Consider the following 10,331-nt stretch of genomic DNA (forward strand, 5'->3'; position numbering starts at 1 on the left):
ATGGATTGAAGACCCAAATATATGATCCAATACCTTCAAATTATTACAGAACATTGGGGAAACCCTGAAAGAAATTGCCATAGGAAAGACTTCTTGTAAAGACATGAGAGGAACCATCAAGGCCAAAATTAACAAATGAGATTACATCAAGTTGAGACGCTACTACACTGCAAAAAAAAAATATACCATAGATGGCAAAAACCATGATAGTGTGTCATAAAGTAAGAAAAATATTTGGTCTCCAAGCTGAACCTCAAAAGGGCAGTATTGTCTCAGTGGCACTGCAAAGACCTCCACCCAGGACAGCTCCTCCCCCCCAGGCTTTTCCCCTCTCTCCCATGAGTCCTCTAGTCTCATAGACCTCTTGTATCTGATATCATTGGGTGAGGTGAGAGCAGGTCGGGGGAGGGAGTTTACCACTGAGGAGCTACAGCTGCTATCAAGATGATATAAGTACTGACAACAACTGACTCAAAAACTGCTACACTGCTGAACACTCTGTTGGAAGATATCAACCAAAGGTCTAGATGTCTAGATGTCAACCAAAAGCCTGTGGCTTGAGACTTATTGAGTCTGCACACAACAGTGATCTCAGATGACTACAAAACTGAGTGACTTCAAAGTAAAAGATCTTACTCTCAGTTTTTCGGCTTTGACACAAACATTTTCTCTAGCTATGAATTTCCTGGACAAATTCCTGTCCAAAATGAAGGTACAGCCCAAGCACCTTGGATGTGTCAGTCTGGGCTGTTTTTATTTTGCTGTAAAAATCAGTAGAAGAGGAAAGGAATGTCCCATTGGCAACTGAGTTGATCTGGATAAGTCAGTATATTTTTCATGGTCTCAGGCTTGATGAGAATGGAAAAGATTGTATTGGAGAAATTGTGTTGGAAAGTCAGAGCTACTAGTATCTTTCAGTTTCTGCAACTCTTATTCACTCATTCAAGATAACTTGCCATTTGAAAGGGGAAATAGCCTTAATTTTGAAAGACTGGAAGCTCAACTTAAGGCATGTCACTGCAGGATCATATTTTCTAAAACGAAGCCTCTGTGCTGGCTTTGTCTATCACTGCATTGGAGATCCAAGCACAGAAGTATTTAGAGTTAACAGAAGGAATAGAATGACTTCAGAAACATACCAAAATAAATGGCAGAGATTTGACCTTCTAGCAAGAGCTTGTATTGAAGTGCTTAACTGAGCACTCATCAAACAAGTGTTCGAAACTGAATGTTCGGGAGTTGAAATGGATTGTCTGGGCATACTGCATGGCAGTTGAAGCTAGTTACTATAGCATAACTCACCTTCCAACAATTCCTGAAATGGTTCCTTAATTCATAAATTTGTATCATTGTTATTTTCCATATAGAGGAAATTATTCAGTGCTATAATTTTCTTTTAAAATTGAAGAATTAAAATATCAATTATCTTCAAATTAAGTAAAATGGAGTTGCAATAGCAAACGGAAAGTGACTTCACTGATCTGGTCAGCTAATATTTGAAATAATATTTTCTTATTGTACATCACCTTGCTCTACATAGACCCAAGCTCTGGCTCATTTAAAGATATATTAGCTGATTAGGACAATAGGACCAAACTTTTGGATCATAGGTGGACTAATTTGAGAAAGTTAACTTATAAGCAAAATCAATATGAACTTGGATAGTATATTTAAAGAAAAAGCAAGATATAGCAGATCAGTCTTGACAGTGGGTGTCTGGAAACTCCAAGAGTGTCTCAACACTGTAGTTACCATAATTGGAATTCTGGGAAAGTAGTTACATGCATAAAAAAAGTAAACTTGGGGTCACTGCATATACATTCTTGCCATTTAAATTTCTTAACTATTAGTAATGATTTGTCTTTTTCCACTCAAAATTAACATTTAACATCCCTATGATTATGAAACTTAACCTGAAGAGTTAGTTCACATTTTATAGTATTATTTCACAGTTGTCTGATAAGTTGGAGTATTTTGTTGTTTATTTAAGGAGGATTATTACAGCAACAACAACAAAACTCTAAAGCCTTTTTTCATAACCCTGAGCTATGGATTCCATGATGTTTCCATGAGTTTAAATTTGAAGCATCAAGACCTCACAACTAGATGAACATGATGTTCTCAGGCTTGGGAAAACTGCCTAATCAGTGTTATAGTATTGTGGAATTATGTTTAGATATGAATTAATCTGTGAGGCATTCAAAGCTAAAACTTAAACGTGAAGCACTAATGACAACCTTGGAAAAGTAAACTGAATGTTCGTTTCTTAACATTGATTTAGCTTTCTCTATTGGATATATTTAGGTAGTACTGAAAATGCTAACCTACATACTTTAAATGTTTTAAATTATGAGGTTTTCATCAAAGTCACATTTTACAAATGCACTTTTAAGATATAACAAAGGTTAGTGTTTTCGGCAGTTTAAATATTTCCTGTGACCCAAAAAGCAAATAATATAATTCTGAGAAGGGGACATTATTAGTACATGGGAATTACATTTAAATTTGAAGGCACTTTATAGACACCAAAAAAAAAGGACTTAGTAAGTTTGGCAAATTCATATTCTTTAATATTTTTTCAAAAAAACAGGTGATGTTTCTATACATAATAAAATCTTTTATAGAGAATTTACTGCACTAGTCTAGTCCAATAAAGAAAATTTCTTGCTATTTTATGAGTTGCTCAAATTATCACTCTGAGAACTTACTTTACTCCACTAAAGTAGGATGACTAGTTTTAACAGTCTAGAAGTCTTTACTAAGAACTGCTTTATAAAATTCCATTGCTTCTAATTTAGATTAGAATAAGACTCTAACAAATATGTTTTCACCAATGCCCTTACTGCATCTTTAGAAAAGCCAGTAGACCTCTTCATAAACAGATCACTGAAGCTATGTTCAAGAAGCATCCTTCAGTCAGTCAGTGAATGTCAGGAGGTCTACAGTGTGACAGTGCTGTAGATGATTAACAGAGCAGTGCATAGCCCGAGTTCATTTAGAGTGGCTGTAATCAATTTTGACCTCATGTTGTGGATAAATAGACAGTAAAGAAAGAAAAAAAAAAAAAACAAAGAATCACAGCATACATTATCCTTAAATTTTATAGCCTGAGTTTTATGGATAACTTTGCTTTTTCCAAAAGGCTGACAACATTTCAGTTATTTTGATACATCAGTGTTCATTTTGAGTTGGCGGAGATAACTTAACCAAAATACCATTATCCTTGGTACTAAGTGATATACCTTAAACGCAATATATATATATATATATATATATATATATATATATATATATATATATATTTGCCAAGGGAAAGGCATAGGGTGCCAGCCCAGAAACTGGGAATTAGAACTGAAAAGGTAAATGAGGAAGCTATTTTGAAAGGTCTAGTCTGTCAGACTGAGAAGTTTGTATATATACAGGCACTAGAAACCTTAGCAGAAAATGTGGGCATTTGAGTGATATAAATAGATTTCATCTGCAGAAAGATAACTGAAAATGCACTTGATAAGTGTGAGTAAGGAAACAATTACTAAATGGCTGCAGTAACAGGGTAAGCATATCTGAGTGGCTGTGAGGATGGAAAGTGAGGTGAATGGAGGTTTATGCTTAATTTTAAACTAGGACAATTTTATGACCACCTGAAGGTTTTAGGAGTTGATTGCATAGATAAAAAGTCAAAGCCATGGACCCTTGATGTTGAGGGAGAATGCTGATATTATTAACCAAACAGGAGCACAGGAACCACCTTAGGAGTTGAGAAGTTGAATTTAATTTTAGACAGGTCTTGTGTCCTGAGTCTTTGGCACTTAGTCTTACAAATGGTGGATAGGCTGCTGAATGGATGAACACGCAGATGACACAGAAGTTGGAGATGAAGACGTAGTCCCACAAAATTATGCATGCTTTTTTGAAAAGTTATCTTAACGTAAGTTTTATAAAAGTCACTTTTGATCCCTTGTTTTGGCACAGCAGGCTAAGCCACTACCTGCTATGCTACTTTCCCTTATAATAGCTCTTGTTTGCATCCCATCTGCTCTGCTTCCAATCCAACCTCTGCTAATGTGCCTAGAGAAGAGGGAAAGACGTGCTAAGTAATTTAGCCCCTGAAATCCAGGCGGGACACCAGATGGAATTCTGGACTCCTCGACTGGGCCTCAGCCAGTTCCACAGTTGCAGCCATGGGGAGTGAACCAGCAGATGGGAGACTGATGGATCTCACTCTTTCCCTGTCTCCCCTTTTCTCTCTGTCATTCTGCCTTATAAATAAGTAAATTCTAACAACAAAGTTATCCTCACTTAGCAAAATTGGCCCCCTTATGTTGGTCTATATTTTTTTCTTAATTGCTTTATTTTTAAGATTTGTTTATTTGAAAATCAGATTCACAGTCAGAAGCAGAACCCTCCAATGGTTCACGCCCCCAGATGGATGCAATGGCCTGAGCTGCACCAACTTGAAGCTAGGAGCCAGGAAGTTCTTGTGGTTCTCTCACGTGAGTATGGGGCCCAAGGACATGGGCTGTCTTCCACTACTTTCCCAGGCCATAGCAGAGAGCTGGATTGGAAGTGGAGCAGCCAGGATTAGACCTGGCACCCATATAGGCATATAGGCCCTGGCATGAAGCTCCAGCATCCCATACGGGCGCCAGTTCTAGTCCCGGCTGCTCCTCTTCCAATCCAGCTCTCTGTTACAGCCTGGGAAAGCGATAGAAGTTGGCCGAGGTCCTCGGTCCCCTGCAACCACGTGGGAGACCTGGAAGAAGCTCCTGGCTCCTGGCTTTGGATCGGCGCAACTCCAGCCGTTGCAGCCATCTGGGGAGTGAACCAGCAGATGGAAGACCTCTCTCTCTGTCTCTATCTCTCTCTCTCTCTCTGTCTTTCAAATAAATAAAATAAATCTTTAAAAAAAATAAGGTAAACCTCTGAAATGGACCAATGATGATAATGTGCTAACAATGAGTAAGATCAACTTAACTCTATAATTACCTGAATATAAGTGTCTAACCTTTAAATACATATAAAATGTACATGTAGTTCTTATTCCTCAGAGATATTAAGGTAAAATCAGTGCTATTTAATAGGTATCCACTTTGCTTCAATTATTTTTTGTATCTTATCTTCTACTGAGACTTCACTTATTTCTAGGCAGAAAATATAAATCCCTATTATATGGAAAAAAGGTTAAATGGTGTAATAAAATATCATTATGAAGACAGATGAAAGGTAGAATTTCTTGATTGATTACATGTTTTTATACAAATTAGGTTACCATAGTCTATTTTCTAATCCAGTCACCAGCAAAGGAAATCGCTGCAATTCAGATTGCATAAGATTATCCCTCATTATGTGATAAAATTGTATCAAGATTTTGTTGTTATTTATCCATTTTCGTGTTGAGATATTGTGCACATACTTTAAAATTTGTGAGACACAAACATAGTTCAGTGGTTTAACCCCAGATGTTAAGTCACTATCATCCTAATAAGTCAGCGCTGAAAACTCCTCTGCAGGAATTCTTGGAGCTGAATGGTGTTTGCCTTCTTAATTTGTTTATAGGTGTCATAAAAAACATAAATTTCTAAGAAAACAGTAGTTTTAACTTTGACTTTTATGACTTTACATAAAAGGAATTGTGCCGTCTTCCTGCCTTTAGTTACTTAGAGATAAATTCATATTCTGGGTAACTATTTCATCATTTTAAATGCTGTATATTAGTCGTGGACAAATATCCCAATTTATTATTCTATTATTAGGTATTTGGATTGTTTTTATTGTTTTCTGTTACAAGTAACATACCTATAAGCCATCTTTCCAATCTATTTCTTTTAGATGTAAACCTAGTACTAAAGACTGACTGCAAAGCAATCTAAGGAAATTATAGAGAACGCATAAGAGAAGCCGGCACCACGGCTCACTAGGCTAATCCCCTGTTGAAAATAATTAAAAATATTACCCTATAGAATACTATACAGCAGTCAAAAACAATGCAACCTGGTCATTTGCAACAAGATGGAGGAATTTGGAAAACATCATGCTGAGTGAATTAAGCCAGTCCCAAAGGGACAAATATATGTTCTCCCTGATTGGCGACAACTAACTGAGCATCAAAGGGGAAACTTGTTGAAGTGAATGGACACTATGAGAAACAGTGACTTGATCAGCTCTTGTCCTGACGGTTAATGTACAATGTAATACTTTATCCATTTTAGCATTTTTTTTTTGTTCTACTACTATTGGTTGAACTCTGTAATCAACACAAAACTATTCTTAGGTGTTTAAATTTTAACTGAAAAGTGATCCCTGTTAGGAATTTGGAAAACATTATGCTGAGTGAAATAAGCCAATCCCAAAGGGACAAATATTATATGTTCTCCCTGATCGGTGACGACTAACCGAGCACCAAAAAGGAAACCTGTTAAAGTGAAATGAACACTATGAGAAACGGTGACTTGATCAGCCCTTGCCCTGACTGTTGATGAGCAGCTTAATACATTATCCCTCTTAGTATTTTTTTTTGTTTATTTGTTCTACTTAATACTTTTGGTTGAATACTGTAATCAATACACAGTTATTCTCAAGTGTTGAAACTTAACTGAAAAGTGATCGCTGTTAAATGTAAGAGTGGGAATAAGAGAGGGAAGAGATGAGCAATTTGGGACATGCTCAAGCTGACTTGCCACAAATGGTAGAGTTAGAAATGTGCCAGGGGATTCCAATTCAATCCCATCAAGGTGGCATGTACCAATGCCATCTCAGTAGTCCCAGTGATCAATTTCTGTTCACAATTGATCATAATGATAGGACTAAGAGCCAAAGGGATCACACAAACAAGACTAGTGTCTGTAAACACTAACTGATAAAATAAAAAAGGGAGAGAACGATCCAACATGGGAAGTGAGATACACAGCAGACCCATAGAATGGCAGATGTCCTAAATAGCACTCTGGCCTCAGAATCAGCCCTTAAGGCATGCGGATCTGGCTGAAAAGCCCATGAGAGTATTTCAGGCATAGAAAGCCAAGACGCTCTGGGGGGAAGAAAAAAAAAAAAACCTAAATGAAAGATCTCTGCGAACGAGATCCCAGTGGAAAGAACAGGAAGAACAGGTCATCAAAGAAGGAGGTACCTTTCTCTGAAGGGAGGAGAGAACTTCCACTTTGACTACGACCTTGTCTAAACATGATCAGAGTTGGTGAACTCAAAGGGCTTCCATAGCTGTGGCAACTCATGACAAGAGCCTAGGGTGATTACTGATGCCATAAACAAGAGTGTCAATTTGTTAAATGAACAACAGGAGTCACTGTACACTTACTCCTCATGTAGGATATCTGACCTTAATGTGCTGTACATTGTGATTTAGTGCTATAACTGGTACTCAAACAGTATTTTTACTTTGTGTTTCTATGTGGATGAAAACTGTTGAAATCTTTACTTAATATATGCTAAACTGATCTGTATATAAAGAGAATCGAAAATGAATCTTGATGTGAATGGAAGGGGAGAGGGACCGGGATTGGGGAGGGTTGCGGGTGGGAGGGAAGTTATGGTGGGGGGGAAGCCATTGTAATCCATAAGCTGTACTTTGGAAATTTATATTCATTAAATAAAAGTTAAAAAAATTACTGCAGTGGGTATGCTCTCATAGAAACATTTGCCCATATTTCCGATTGCTTTCTTAGCCATAGTGATCAAAGCTGGTGGTTAACATTTTAATCAAGGATGACTTCCCATCAAGTAATTATCCCCATTTCTTATTCTTAATATATAATAACCGTTCTCCTTGAAAATTCTGTCATGTATATGAGAAAGTGCATCCACAAGTCAGGAAACCATAGTGGGTTGATTTTACTCAAGGGAAAGAGAACCATCTTATTCTGTCACAAGTTTAGCAAATTGGCATTCAAGAGATCAGAATTTCTAGGTGTGTCAGCAAATGTTCTCTTAGATTATAGAGACAAAGAAAATAATGGTCATTAACCCAAAATGAAAACAAGCAAAAACAAGTTACATACATAGGATATCACCCAGAATGTTGACTGAGAGAGAGAGATTAGGGAGGGAGGGAGGGAGAGAAGGAAGGAAGGAGGGGGGAAAGAAAAAGAAGAAAGGAAAAGAGGGAGGAAGGAAATACCAGACTTAAAAGAAAACTTTAGGGAATGAATGTCTAAAATATTACTTGTTCACCTCCGCAGAAGCCCAAATACTTTCAAGCTGCCCCTATTTCTCTGTTGGTAATACACAGGGAAAATAGAAATTTTAAAAGTTGAACTCATGTTAATCACTGGAGTCTTAGATACAGGAAGATGGCACTAAATCATGAGTGATTGAAGTCGGAAGGGCCTGGATTTACAAGGTCCATAGCCCCGCTGTCCTCAGCTAGGAAGAAACAGTCATGTACAGCTACATAAAAAGCTCAAGGCTTGCCTTTAAACCTGGCTCTCCAAACTACAACAGAGAACTGTGGAAGTGTGGTACTTTACCTTAGTTCTTATAGTGTTCAAGTGTCATAGGAGAGTACCTGGGTTCAGAATGTGGCTCTGGCCACTGATTCCAATGTCCTGCTTGTACAAATCCTAGGAGGCAGTGGTGATGGCTCAAGTGATTGGATCTCTGCCACTCACCTGGGAAACCTGAGTTCTCAGCTTCTGTCTTAGGCTTGGCTCAGCCCTGGCAGAGTGGGCATTTAAAGAGTGAATCAGGGCCAGCGCCGAGGCTCAATAGGCTAATCTTCTGCCTGCGGCGCCAGCACCCTGGGTTCTAGTCCCAGTCGGGGCGCCGGATTCTGTCCCGGTTGCTCCTCTTCCAGGCCAGCTCTCTGCTGTGGCCCGGGAAGGCAGTGGAGGATGGCCCAAGTGCTTGGGCCCTGCACCCCATGGGAGACAAGGAGAAGCACCTGGCTCCTGGCTTCAGGTCAGCGCCGTGTGCTGGCCATAGTGGCCACTTAGGGGGTGAACCAATGGAAGGAAGACCTTTTTCTGTCTCTCTCCCTCACTGTCTAACTCTGCCTGTCAAAAAAAAAAAAAAAGAGTATGCATAAGAGAAATAAAATTTCCAGAAAGAGATCATAAAAATCGGATAATGAATAATTTAAGAAAGTTTCCCATAAATCAAGGGTACACATAACAAGACTGAAAGGGCAAACAAGTCCAGCCCAGCATTCCACACAAATAATCTGGTTATCAGCTGTATAGAACTGTTGAAAAGTTTTCTCTCCATGTACTTCCAGGAGGTTAACATAGGAAGTATTGAGTGAAGCTAGAAATTAAACCCCAATGAACACAGACTCTAACCTAGGAAGAAAGTAAGGGAATGTTATGCTTGTATCCCTCGGCAGATTGCCAAAGTTCTCAGCACAGTGAATAAATAGATTCATGTGTATATGAAAATCCAGTGCATGGCAGAGGTGGCATCGTAAATTGGCTAGGGATGGATGGAGCTTTCCAATGCAGGTACAACCCAAAGTTTCAATTGGAGTCAAAACTTAAAGAACAAATAAATGGATCAAAAACTGAAATATACAAAAAGAACAATTAAGGTTTTAGAAAAGAAATTAAAAACTTTATAAATTTAGGATAAGAATAACATTTTAAAATGATTTATTTATTTAAAAGAGTTAGAGAGGAAGAGAGATGGATCTTCTATCTGCTGGTTCACTCCCCAAGTGGTCACAACAGCCAGGGCTGGGACATACTGAAGCCAGGAGCTTCATTTGTGTTTCACATGTGTGTGACAGGAGCCCAGGTGTTAGGCCATTTCCCCTGCTTTCACAAGTGATTATCAGGAAGCTGAATAAGTTAGAAATTGAGCACCCAGGGCTCCAGCCAGCGCCTATATGGGATGCAGGCAGCTTAACCTGATGTGCTACAAAGCTGACCCCAAGAAAAGCCTTTTAAATTAAATACCAAAAATAGAATTGGAATAGAGCTTGGTATTTAAATCAAAGGCCATCACAGAGTATATTTGTATACATTAAAATTTTAAATTTCAGGAAACTAGAGTAGTTCATACAGAAAAAAATAAAAATACAGAATCATGATAGAAAAAAATGTTATCCCTTTTATAAACTATACTGTAGATTTTAATACATCCTGTTAAACCAGAAATAATAAGTAAAAACCTATTCCAATGTTGAATGAATATATTAGAATAGACAATTTAAATAAGAACAAGGTAAAATACCCAAAAGAAACATGAAAAGATTTATAAACTATTTATTAAACTAGGATACACAACTAGAATTATAATGGCATGCTATTTTATAAGTATAAAAAAGAAAAGATTTTGTATCACCCCGAGTGATGTTAATCAATACAGCTAATTTGGAGATCAAT

At 37.8% G+C, this 10,331-nt stretch overlaps 1 pseudogene; it reads left to right on the top strand.

Moving 5' to 3' along the window:
- Nucleotides 1-536: 536 nt before the first annotated feature.
- On the top strand, nt 537-1,332 carry LOC100355038 (cyclin-G1 pseudogene; annotated as a pseudogene).
- The last annotated feature ends 8,999 nt before the right edge of the window (nt 1,333-10,331 follow it).

Source organism: Oryctolagus cuniculus, chromosome 3 (genome assembly GCF_051225735.1).
Source record: "Oryctolagus cuniculus isolate XC-2025 breed Fujian yellow rabbit chromosome 3, ASM5122573v1, whole genome shotgun sequence".
Lineage (NCBI taxonomy): Eukaryota > Metazoa > Chordata > Mammalia > Lagomorpha > Leporidae > Oryctolagus > Oryctolagus cuniculus.